Raw genomic sequence first — 13,362 nt, 5'->3', positions numbered from 1 at the left:
TTCCTATTACTGACACAGCTTCTTGTTCTGACGTTTCTGTTTACATATGCCTAAGAATCAGCGTGGCAATCTCTGTCAGGCCTCATCTGGCGCATTGTATCGTCCATTGCCTTCAACGATGCATTTCTATTTGCTGTTCATTGCCCTTTTATTTCTGTTGCCGAGTAAGTTAACGTTAAACGATTACAAGTGTTAGTCTAATATCAATCTTCCATCGAAAATATTTACTGAACCTCATAGCGCTATTCCTTAATATTATTATCGAGCATTAATGTATGTGCAATCAATTATTTAATATCGATAATTTATTTTAAACTTAACGCTTTTTGCCTAGTGGGCTCTTAATGTGATTTTAGCTGTTTTACTGACTTTGATAAATGAATTGTTCTTATTATAAATTAAACTTGAATAATCCTTTTCTTTCTTACCTAACTGCAAGATAATTGCAATTCGATTGATAAATTGGCGATAATCCCAGAGATATGGGGGCAGATTTTTAATCGTATAACTGCCATTGCGAATCGACCCCCCGTTATTCAGGCGCGGCTCCGCAATGCCAGTTACACGCCCAGGCCAAAAGTTGAACAGCGAAGAAAATTGCTGAATTTTATCCGATTTAAAAAAAAATCTCACTTCTCTTTTTCAGACTGTCGGCTGGCGGATGTGATACATCAGTCGCCCCGTTCGATTGCTGTTGTCCAGGGTGGAGAGGCCGAGATAAATTGTTACCAGAATGGAACAACCCGTAATAGCATGCTCTGGTACCAGCAGTCCGCTGGGCAAGGACTGACGATCATTGGGTATATTTACAGAAGCAGCAAAGCTGAATATGATGATGGTTTCAAAACTGGATTTGAAATCACACGCACTATGAACGATAAGATGTCCAGTTTGAAGATTCAGAGCGTTAACCCCTCAAATGCGGCGGATTATTTCTGTGCAGCTAGTGATGGTGCACAGTGCCGCACACTCATCAGGCGCCCTGACAAAATCTGTCACCGAGACAGTCGGATGACGTGCCGCCTCACACTCCTCGCTACCTTTAATGTTCTGCTCGCTTCTGAGTGAAAAAAACTTGAAGAGAAAAGAAAATGAAGACATTTGCAGAGAAGCAAAAGTGGGGGATGAATTGGGAAAGAGGAAGGAAAGATAAAAAGACGGAATGAAAGAAGGAAAGAAACAAAAAGAGGAAAAAGCAGCAAAAGAAAGTAAGAGGGGGAAATAAATAAAGGATAGAACGCAATAAAGAAACAAGGAAGGCAGAAAAGAAGGAAGGAAGAGGGAAAGAAACAAAAAAATGCACAGTTAAATTCTCTGATTCTATTATAACTTAAAGACAGGAACAGAGATAGTTGCTTTGACGCCACTTCCGCTTGTGACGTGCTTATTTGCATGTACCCTGGGTCGCACCCTAAATGCCAAGAAAACCAGCAGAACGTGTCTTTGAAACCCGCAAAGATGCGACCCAGTTTCCAGGTCTTCGCTGTTTTATTTCTGACGCTGAGTATGTTAAAATTGAGCGACATTCACTGTTCTATTATATTCTTGATCAACAGAAAAGTGTAATTAATGATCTCAATAATGCAATTCATTAACGTCACCGCCATGGTGATATAAAAGCAATTAGTTATTAACGATATGATCGTTAAATATTTAATCTGTTATTTTTGTTCAATAATTGTTATTAATATTACTGAAACCTTGCCGTATTTGCACCATAAAGCAGCTTTTCCGGTTCTATTTTAAAGTTGTATTGTCCCAGGTATTTGTAGGTGATTTGGCGGCAGATTTAATTTCCATCGTTAATTCGGAGCAACTCCCACATCTATTGTCGCACGTGCAACATAAAGCATCCTAATTCTTTCCCCAATTACTGTTTCCAGGTGTTTCCCGGGGCGATGTGATGCATCAATGGCCCCGCTTTCTCAGCGTTAACGATCGAGGATCCGCCGAACTGAACTGTTTTCAGAACGGAACTATTCGCAATAACATGCTGTGGTATTATCAGTCCGCCGGCGGAGGCTTCGTCTTAATCGGCTCGATTTATTAAGGTGCTAACGCTCAGTATGAAAAGGATTTTGAGAAAAGGTTTGCCATTACACGGACAATGGAAAATAAGAAATTCACTCTGAAGATCAAGAGTGTTGAACCCATTGGCGTGGCGGTGTATTTCTGTGCGGCCGGTGATGGGACACAGCGACTCAGGTTCATTTGGCGCATTGACAAAAACCCTCGAACACTGACGTCATAGAGGAGTGCCACCGTGTGACTGAGTGCAGAACTGCACCCGTTCAATCTCCGCTGTGTGCGCAGCATTTGGCCAATTACAGGCACGGACAGGAATTGGCTCTCTTTGTTGCCATCAGGGGAACTACCTCCTGGAAAGTGGGCGCATTAAGTGGCGTCAGGTGAGAACACTCTGACCCCGGCCTCATCTTCCCACGGTCGAACATTCTTTCAACGCACATACTCTGCGCTCGCACGTGAATAATTGCTGCCGATGCCCAAGAGACGCTGCCTCAACTGAGAGGTTATAACTATCAGGAAAGACTGAACAGGCTGGGGCTCTTTTATCTGGAAAAGAGAAGGCTGAGTGGTGACCTGATAGAGGTCTTAAAGATTATAAAATGATTTGAAAGGGTCGAGGTAGTGAAGCGTTTTCCATTTGTGGGAGAGACCGAAACTAGGGTTGATGAATATAAGATCGTCATTAATAAATCCAATAAGGAATTCAAGAGAAACTTCTTTACCAAGAGAGTGGTGAGAATGTGGAACTCGCTACCACGTTGTGTGGTTGAGACGAATATTACAGATGTATTTAAGGAGCAGCTAGGCATGAGGGTAAAATAAATAGAAGAGCATGCTGATAGGGTTCGAAGAAGAGGGGTGGGATAAGGCTCCTGTTGAGCATAAACACCACCATAGACCTCTTGGGTCGAATGGCCTCATTCTGCGCTGTATATTCGACGCAATCCATGTAACAAGCGACAGCACCTGAAGGAGAGGAGAAAATTGGAAGGCGGATCAATTTCAATATGTTACTTGAAAATATCTACATAATCGGTGAGACTGGGAAAGCCTGAAATCCCAGCTGCTTGTAGTTTCAGGTTGTAACCACTAGGTTCGCTGTAGCTCCATTGTATCCTGTACCAGTACACGCTTCGGCGCAGAATGAGCAAGAATGCAGGAGGTCGACGAGTCCCTGTAACGCCATCACTTCTCGACCATTTAGCACAAAAAAACACTTAGACTTCCTTATGTCTGTTGTTTTCTCGCGACGCCAGATACCAATGACTACCCACGTTATTTTGTTTCACTCTTTGTTTTTATTTGCAAAGGAAACTGAATAATCTGCATATTGTGATTTATTAAGTCAGGTCAAGTAAAGGAAACGAAGAGAATCGAAAAGAAGGAAAAGAGTTAAAGAAAAAGGTATAAAGAAAGAAAGAGAGAAAGACAAAAATAAACAAGGAGGGAGAGAGAAGGAAAGAACAAGGGAGAACGAAAAAACGAGGAAGGGAGAAAGAAAGGAAAAAAATGAATAATAAATGAAAGAAAAACATAAAGAAAAAGAAACACGAAAGAAAAAAAAATGAAGGAAAGAAAAATAAACAAAAGCAAACAAATAAATAAAGAGAGACAGAAAGAGAGAAAGAAGGGAAAAGAACGAGGGAAGGAAAGTAATAATAAATAGTTTGTACGATGAGTTCTTGGAATGTATTCGGGACAGTTTCCTACAACAATATATCGTGGAACCAACCAGGGAATAAATTATTTTATACCTCCTCTGGTGCAATGAAACAGGGTTAATTAGTAATCTCATAGTAAGGGATCGACTGGGGAAGAGTGGTCATAATATGACAGAATTTCACTTTGAGTTCGAGAGAGAAATCATTAAGTCCGAAACTAGAGTCTTAAACTTAAATAAAGTCAATTACATAAGTATGAAGGGCGAGTTGGCCAAGATTAATTAGGAAATTAGATGAAAAGTTATGATGGCAAATAGCCATGGCGAACATTTAAAGAAATATTTCATAATTTTGAAGGAGTATCCATTCCCTTGAGGAATAACATCATTCCCGCGAAGAGTGATCCAACCGTGGCGAACTTGAGAAGCTAAGGATAGTATTAGCTTGAAGCGAAGAGGCCTAAAAAGTTGCCAAAAAGATTAGTAAGCAGAACTAGCTCGGCCTCTAGCCAAGCTGTTCCAGTACAGCTACAACACTGACATCTACCCGACAATGTGGAAAATTGCCCAGGTATGTCCTGTGCACAAAAAGCAGGACAAATCCAGTCCGGCCAATTAACGCCCCATCAGTCTACTCTCAATCATCAACAAAGTGATGGAAGGTGTCGTCGACAGTGCTATCAAGCAGCACTTATTCAACAATAACCTGCTCACCGATGCTCAGTTTGGGTTCCGCCAGGACCACTCGGCTCCAGACTTCATTATAGCCTTGGTCCACACAGGGACAAAAAAGCTGAATTGCAGAGGTGAGGTGAGAGTGACTGCCCTTGATATCAAGGCAGCATTTGACCAAGTGTGGCACCAAGGAACGGTAGTAAAATTGAAGTCAATAGGAATCAGGGGGAAAACTCTCCAGTGGCTGGAGTCATACCGAGCACAAAGGAAGATGTTAGTGCTTGTTGGAGGCAATTCATCTCAGACACAGGACATTGCTGCAGGAGTTCCTCAGGGCAGTGTCCTAGGCCCAACCATCTTCAGCTGCTTCATCAATGACCTTCCCTCCATCATAAGGTCAGAAATGGGGATGTTCGCTGGTGATTGTACAGTGTTCAGTTCCATTCGCAACCCCTCAAATACTGAAGCAGTCCGAGCCTGCATGCAGCAAGACTTGGACAACATCCAGGCTTGGGCTCATAAGTGACAAGGAACATTCGCGCCAGACAAGCGCCAGGCAATGGCCATCTCCAACAAAAGAGTGTCAAACCACCTCCCCTTGACATTCAATGACATTACCATCGCCGAATCCCCCATCATCAAGGACTTGGGGGTCACCATTCAACAGAAACTTAACTGGACCAGCCATATAAATATTATGGCTACAAGAACAGGTCCGAGGCTGGGTATTCTGCGGCGAGGAACTCACGTCCTGATTCCCCAAAGACTTTCCACCATCTACAATATACAAGTCAGGAGTGTGATGGAATATTCTCCACTTGCCTGGATGAGTGCAGCTCCAACAACACTCAAGAAGCTCCACACCATCCAGGACAAAGCATCCCGCTTGATTGGCAGCCCATCCACCACCCTATACATTCACTCCCTTCACCAGCGGCGCACTGTGGCTGCAGTGTCTAAAATCCATGGGGATGCACTGCAGCATCTCGCCCGCCAAGGCTTCCTCGACAGCACCGCCCAAACCCGCGACCTCTACCACCTAGAAGGACAAGAGCAGCAGGTACATGGGAACAACACCACCTGCACGTTCCCCTCGAATTCCCACTCCATCCTGACTTGGAAATATATCGCCGTCTCTTCATCGTCGCTGGGTCAATATTCTGGAACTCACTTCCTAACAGCTCTGTGGGAGAACCTTCACAACACGGACTGCAGCGGTTCAAGAAGGCGGCTCACCACCACCTTCTCAAGCGCAATTAGGGATGGGCAATAAATGCCCCCCTTTCCAGCGACGCCCACATCCCATGAACGAATAAAAAAAGGAGAACCAGTAGATGTCGTATATTTGTATTTTCAAAAGCCATTAGCTGTTACACAAAACGTTGGTACATAACATAAGGGCTCTTGGGTTTTTGGGTACTATATTATCATGGATAGGGGATTGGTTAACAGTCAGAAAACAGAGTTGGAATAAAAGGGTCATTTTCAGTTTGGCAGGCTGTAACTAATGGAGCACCGCAAGGATCAGTGTTTGGGCCTCAGCTGTTTACAATCTATATTTATGACTTGGATGAAGGAACCGAGAATAATTTATCCAAGTTTACTGACGTTACAAAGCTGGGTGGGAAAGTAAAATGTGAGGAGGACAATAAGACTCTGCAAAGAGAAATAGACAGGTTAACTGAGTCGCCAAGAAGGTGGCAGAACAAGTATAATGAGGGGACATGTGAAGTTATTTACTTTGGTAGGAAGACTAGAGAAACGGAATATTTTTAATTGATGAGAAACTATTGAATGTTGGTGTTCAGAGAAATCTGGATGTCCTTGTACCAGAAACACAGAAATGTAACATGCAGGTACATCAAACAATTAGGAAGGCAAATGGTATGTTGGCCTTTATTGTAAGGAGGTGGAATACGAGAGTAAGGAAGTCTAACTGCATTTGTACAGGGTTTTGATGAGACCTCACCTGGAGAACTGCGTACAGTTTTGCTCTCCTTATCTAAGGAAGGATATACTTGCTTTTGAGGCGGTGCAACAAAGGTTCACGAGATTAATTCCTGGGATGAGAGGGTTGTGACATGAGGAGAGATTGAGTGGGCCTATACTCTCTCGAGTTTAGAAGAATGAGAGATGATCTCAATGAAACATATAAGATTGCAAGAATGCTTAGCATAGTAGACGCTGAGAGGCTGTACCCCCTGGCTGGAGCGTCTAGAACTGAGGATCATTGTCACAGGGTAAGTTCTTGGCCATTTAGCATTGAGATGAGGAGAAATATCTTCACTCAGACGGTTGTGAATCTTTGGGGTTCTCTATCCCAGAGAGCTGTGGAAGCTCAGTATACTCAGTAGTTGAATATATTCAAGACTGAGATCGATAGAATTTTAAACTCTCGTGGAATGAAGGGATGTGGGGAACAGGCTGGAAAGTAGAGTTGAGGTCGAAGATCAGCCATGAAATTATTTAATGGCGAAACAAGCTCGGGGGCTGCATGCTCTGCTCTTGCTCCTATTTCGCATGTTCTTATGTTCTTAATTTGTTACATTTGCATTGCTTCAAATAGTGTCATTGTGTCATTGTATCATAGTATGATACAGCATCGAAGGAGGCCATTCACCGCAACGTTCCTGTTTGATACAGCTATCCAATTTGACCCACTCTTCTGCCCTATTCGCATTGCCCTGTAAATGCCTTCTCTTGATGTACTTATCGCAATATATAATTGCGAACAGAATATGGTTCAAATAATGAGGTCCTAAGAGCAATAATCGCTGGATTATCACCCGAGGTACGTGCAAATTGGCATGGGGATAAGCAGATTAGCGAGGTGAACACGTGGCTGAAGGAGTGATAAGAGAAAGAGTGGCAACATTTCATGCGACAATGACATCAGTACTGGGACAGGAAGGAACTGTACCGTTGGGACGGACACCACCTTAACCAGGCTGGCACCATGACCCAGCATAAAGGATAAATAGGGCGGTCACAAGGACTTTAAACTTGTAAATGTGGAGGGGGAGCGGTCAGGTGGAAAAGGTAGTAAAAATGATAATTCAAAAACAAACGAAAAGGAAACGAGTAGGAAAGTTAAAAATTATGCACTACAAACAACGCAAAAACTGAAAGATGTAAAGTAATTATATTAGGGGAGAGAAATAAGAAATAATGAGAAAAACAACATTAGAGCAGAAGCAAAGGGAGTCTGCATGGATTTGCAAAGGACAGCAGATGCCTGACGATCCTAATTGAATGTTTTGAAGTCGTGGCTAAAGTAATGGACAGGGGAATGTTTATGTCGACTTCCAGAAGGCAGTCAATTACGGTATGGGACCCAAATAAGCGTTCTTTATGCAAACGCACAGAGTATAAGGAACAGGTTGAACGAATTGCAGGCAGAAATTCAACTTACAGGGTATGACACGGTAGCCATTACTGAGACATGGCTGCAGGACGATAAAGACTGGGAAATGAATGCACCAGGTTATCAAGTCTGTAGGAAGGATAGAAAAACTGTTAGAGTGGCGGAATAGCCCAGTGAGTTAGGACCGAATTAATTCAATGATAAGACAGGATATAACGAGAGGTAAGCAGGCAGTCGAGACTTTATGGGTAGAATTAAGAAATAGGAAAATATTTACGACTGCAGTGAGAGTTGTGTATCGTCCCTCTGGTAGTTGCTGTGAAATGGCAGAATGTATAAATGCAGAGATTAGACATGCATGTAGCAAAGGCAGGTGAGTGATTTTTCTTTCATAGTGATTGGGATAAGCAGACGAGCTCATGTCAGAAAGGTAGCAAATTTCTTGAGTGTGTTCAGGACAGCTTTCTGCAACAATATGTCCTGAAAACAACAAGGGGACAGACCATATTAGATTTAACATTAAGTAATGAGCCAGATTTAGTTAACAGCCTAACGGTGCCTGAATATTTATCAAATAGTGATCAGAATATGATGGAGTTCAATGTTCTGTTTGAAAGGGAGAAACTCGTGTCAGCTACTAAGATTCTGAATTTAGGTAAGGCCAACTTCAACGGGATGAGTCAGCGGCTGTCCACAGTAAACTGGGCAAATCTGTTAATGGGTAAAACGACAGAAAATCAGTGGGCGGTGTTCATGAAATAATTTAACATGATACAGAACCAGATTACACCCAATGGTCAAGAGCTTTACTTGACAAAAAATCAGCCATGCACGAAAGAAGAGGTAATGGACAACATAAAACTGAAAGAACAAGCGTACAAAAATGCAAACAATAACACAGATCCTGGCGCCTGGGAGAGATACGAAAAACAGCAAAGGGTGACAACACATATAGTGGGAGCTACAAAAAGGGAGAATGAAAAGAAACTTGCAAGGGATATCAAAATCCACACAAAAATGTTCACAATTATATTCGGAATAAGACGGTTTTCAAAGGAAATGTGGGTCCATTGAAAGCGGATATAGTTGATATTGCAAAGGAAAATAAGGGAACGGCGGACATGGTAAATAATTAATTTGCATCAGTATTTACAGTTGATGAAGAGATGCCAGATCCCCAAGGCAACTAATTTTGAATCGGGGACGGGGACTCACCATATTTAACGTAAGCAAATTAACAGTAATGAAGAAATTAATGGCACAAAAGAGTGACAAGTTCCCAGGACCAGATGGTTTCCATCTCAAGGTTCAAAAGAAATAGGTGAGAACATTGCAAATGCCCTAACTATAATCTTCAAAACTTCTCTCGGTTATTCAACCGTTCTCTTAGATCAGAAATTTCCACATGCCACTCCATTATTTAAGAAAGGCGAGAGAGAGAAATTATGGAACTTTGGACCAGTTAGCCTAGCAAATTACCTGATTCTATAATTAAGTATAGAGTGAGTGAACAAATTGAACATATTTAGCTGATCAGAAAGAGCCAGCATGGATTTGTAAACGATAGCACATGCCTGAAGATCCTGATTGAGTTTTTTGAATAGGTGACTAAAGTAGTAGACAGCGGAATGTCAATGGATGTTGTTTATTTGGATTTCCAGAAGGCTTTCGTAAAGCCCCTCGTAAGAGGCTGTTAGCTAAAGTTGAAGCTCATGGAATTGAGCATAAATTATTGATGTGGTTATAAAATTGGCTGAGCTGCAGGAGACAGAGAGTAGGGATAATGGACAGGTGCTCAAGTTGGCAGGGTATGACTAGCGGTGTCACACAGGGATCGATGTTTGGGCATCAAGTATTCACTGTATTTATTATCGACTTGGATGACAGGAGAGAGAGCCGCGTATCCAAGTTTGGCGATAACACAAAGACAGACAGCATTGTAAGCAGTGTAGATGGAAGCATAAAATTACAGAGAGCAATTAATGGTTTCAGTGAATGGGCAAAACTTTGGCAAATGGATTTCAGTGCAGGCAAATGTGTGGTCACCCACTTTGGATCTAAAAAGGAGAGATCAGACTACTTTCTCAATGGCGGAAAGCTCGAAGCAGTGGAGGTCGAAAGAGACTTTGGGGTCCATGCACATAGATCATTAAAAATTCATGGACAGGTACAGGAAATAATCAGAAAGGTTAATGGAATGCTGGCCTTTATATCGAGAGGACTAGAATACAAAAGGGTAGAATTTATGCTGCAGCTATACAAAGCCCTGTTCAGACCACACCTGGAGTATTGTGTTCAGTTCTAGGCACCGCATTTTAGGAAGGACACGTTGACCTTGAAGGGAGTGCAGCGTAGATTTACTAGAATGACACCAGGACTCCAAGGGTTAAATTACGAGGAGAGATTTCACAAACTACCTTTGAATTCCCTGGAATTTAGAAGTTTAAGGGGTGATTTGATCGAAGTTTTCAAGATATTAAGGGGAGCTGATAGGATAGAAACAATTTCTGCTGGTTGGTGAGTCCAGGACCAGGGGACATAATCTCAAACTTAGAGCCAAGACTTTCACGACTAACGTTAGGAAATACTTCTACAGCGAAGTGTAATAGAAGTTTGGAACTCTCTTCCGCAAATGGCAATTGATGCTCTCTTAATTGCTCATTTTAAATCTGAGATTGATAGATTTTTTAAACTAAAGGTATATGGGATACTTTAGAAAAGGAAGATATAGTTGAGATACTGGATGGGATAAAAATTGATAAAGAAGAGGTACTTGAAAGGTTATTTGTACTTAAAGTAGATAAGTCACGCGGTCCGGATGGAATGCATCCTCGGTTGCTGAGGGAAGTAAGGGTGAAAATTGTTGGGGTGCTGGCCATAATCTTCCAAACATCCATAGATACAGAGGTGGTGGCAGAGAACTGGAGAATTGCAAATGTTACACCATTGTTCAAGAAATTGTGCAAGGTTCGACCCAGCAACTAATGGCCAGTCAGCTTAACCTCAATAGTGGGGAAACTTTTAGAAACAATAATTCGGAACTGAATTCACAGTCCCTTGGGCGCGTGTGCATTGATTAGGGAAAGCCAGCACGGATTTGTTAACGGCAAATCGTGTTTAACTAACCTGATAGAGTTTTTGATGAGGTAACAGAGAGGGTAGATGAGGGCAAGACAGTTGAAATGGCGTATATGGACTTTCAAAAGGCGTTTGATGAAGTGCCGCACGATAGGCTTATCTTCAAGATTGCAACCCATGGAATAAAGGGACAGCAGCAACATGGATATAAAATTGGCTAAGGGACAAGAAACAGAAAGTAGTGGTCAACGGTTGCTTTTTTGGACTGGAGGGAGGTGTACAGTGGTGTTCACCAGGGGTTGGTGCTGGGAACATTGCTTTTCTTGTTAGAAACATAGAAACATATAAAATAGGAGCAAGAATAGGTCATTCGGCCCTTCGGGCCTGGTCTGCCATTCGAAATGATCATGGCTGATCGTTCAACTCAGTACCCTGTTCTCGCTTTTCCCCCATATCCCTTGATCCCTTTAGCATTAAGAAATATATCTATCTCCTTCTTGTATATATCTAATGATTGGCCTCCACTGCCTGCTGTGGTAGCAAATTCCACAGGTTCACCACCCTCTGAGTGAAAACATTTCTACTCATCAAGTTTCTAATTGGCATACCCCGGATCCTGAGACTGTGACCCCTCGTTCTGGACTCCCCAGATATATTAATGACTTGGACTTGGGTGTACAGGTTAAAATTTCAAAATTTGCAGATGACACAAAGCTTGGAAGTGTTGTGAACAGTGAGGAGGACAGTGGCAGATGAAATGTAATGCTGCTCCAGGCCGAAAGCTCTCTATGTGACACTGGGCACTCGTATTAATTACGCGCCAAGAGGACCAGCGACAAAGTGTAGAAAAGGCCATGTGATCCAAAAAGCATTCCCCTTATTTTATTCGTTCATGGTACGTGGGCGACGCTGGCGAGGCTGGCATTTATTACCCATCCCGAATTGCCATTTGAGAAGGTGGCGGTGAGCCGCCTTCTTGAACCGCTGCAGTCCCACATTGCTGTTAGGAAGGGAGTTCCAGGATTTTGACCCAGCAACGATGAAGAAACAGCGATATATTTCCAAGTCGGGATAGTGTGTGATTTGGAGGGGAACGTGCGGGTGGTGTTGTTCCCATGTGCCTGCTGCCCTTGTCCTTCTAGGTGGTAGAGGTCGCGGGTTCGGGAGGTGCTGTCGAGGAAGCCTTGGCGAGTTGCTGCAGTGCATCCTGTGGATGGTACACACTGCAGCCACGGTGCAGTTGTCATTGAACAATGAGGGCTGCAATCGGCCATGGTGTTTTCTGGTGACTCAGTAACCTTTGCGGCGCGGCTACCATCGCCCCCAGTTTGTCGACACGCAGTCAATGACAATGGGCCGGGAATTGCTCACATCAGCGTGGCAACATTCGGAGCAGCTCGTGCAAATAAATCATACAAATTCAAATCCATCATCATCTACTCTGGTTCTGTAATCGACAACCTCCGGTTTATTTCACATCAAATTTCCACTTTCCCACTTTCGCTCTTTTTTTTTGCAGATTTCACATGAGCCTACAACCAACACCGTTATTTCCTTTCCCCACTTCATTGACTTTTTTTTTAATAGTCCTTCATAAACTGCTTGGCGTGATTTATTAAATGTTTGCTCCACGTTTGTGTGCTTGTGTAATGAACCAATATTTTATTATGTGATCGTTGTATTGTCTGACGTGACGTAAGCTTCATTTTCTGAACTGATAAAAGTCATCTGTAGTCGTAGTGAACCAATTGATCAATTTTCTCTGCTAAATAATTGAAACAGATAATAGCTCACAACGTTATATATTGCATGGATGCATTTATGGGGAAGCTAGATAAGTACACCATGGAAAAAGCAATAGAAGGAAATGCTGATAGGGATGGATGATGTAGGGTGGGAGGAGGCTCGAGTGGAGCATAAACACCGGCATGGATCTGTCGGGCCGAATGTCCTGTTTCTGTGCCGTAAATTCTATTTAATTCGATAAATATATGTTAAAAAAAAGCGATTTTAGACTGGATTAAACATTCCGTGAACGATTAAATTGTGCACATATCTACAACAACGTTCTCAGGGTCTCTGCTATTGATACAGGATTCCAGTCCTGGATACAGTTGCAATCAAAGAATCATACAACGCAGAAGGAGGACATTCGGCCCATCGTGCCTGTGACGGGTCTTTCAAAGAGCAATCCAATTAGTCTCCCTCCCCTGCACTTTCTCTACAAGCCCTGTAATTTTCTTCCTCATGTATTTATCCAAATCCCTTTTGAAAGTTCTCTCATTATCACCTCTGCCAGTAAATGGGAAGGGGGATTGTGATGTAGGTAAATCTTGTGCAGATGCATCACTGGGGCTAATCCTTCATTCTAACGTATAGTCTCCTGACACGCCGCTCTTAACTCCACATTGAACGGTGGTTGGCCTTTTGATTTAATGAGTGATGTGACAAGCCATGAGGTTGCTGATTGTGGCTTTGAAGGGCTCTTGTTTGTTTTTGGCTTTTTGCCTGTTCATTTTGCGGTTCGCGAATTTAAGGTTGCAGGTGACGTAATTTC

This window comes from Heptranchias perlo, unplaced genomic scaffold (assembly GCF_035084215.1).
Source record: "Heptranchias perlo isolate sHepPer1 unplaced genomic scaffold, sHepPer1.hap1 HAP1_SCAFFOLD_44, whole genome shotgun sequence".
Classification (NCBI taxonomy): Eukaryota; Metazoa; Chordata; class Chondrichthyes; order Hexanchiformes; family Hexanchidae; genus Heptranchias; species Heptranchias perlo.
This window is presented reverse-complemented; position numbering follows the sequence as displayed.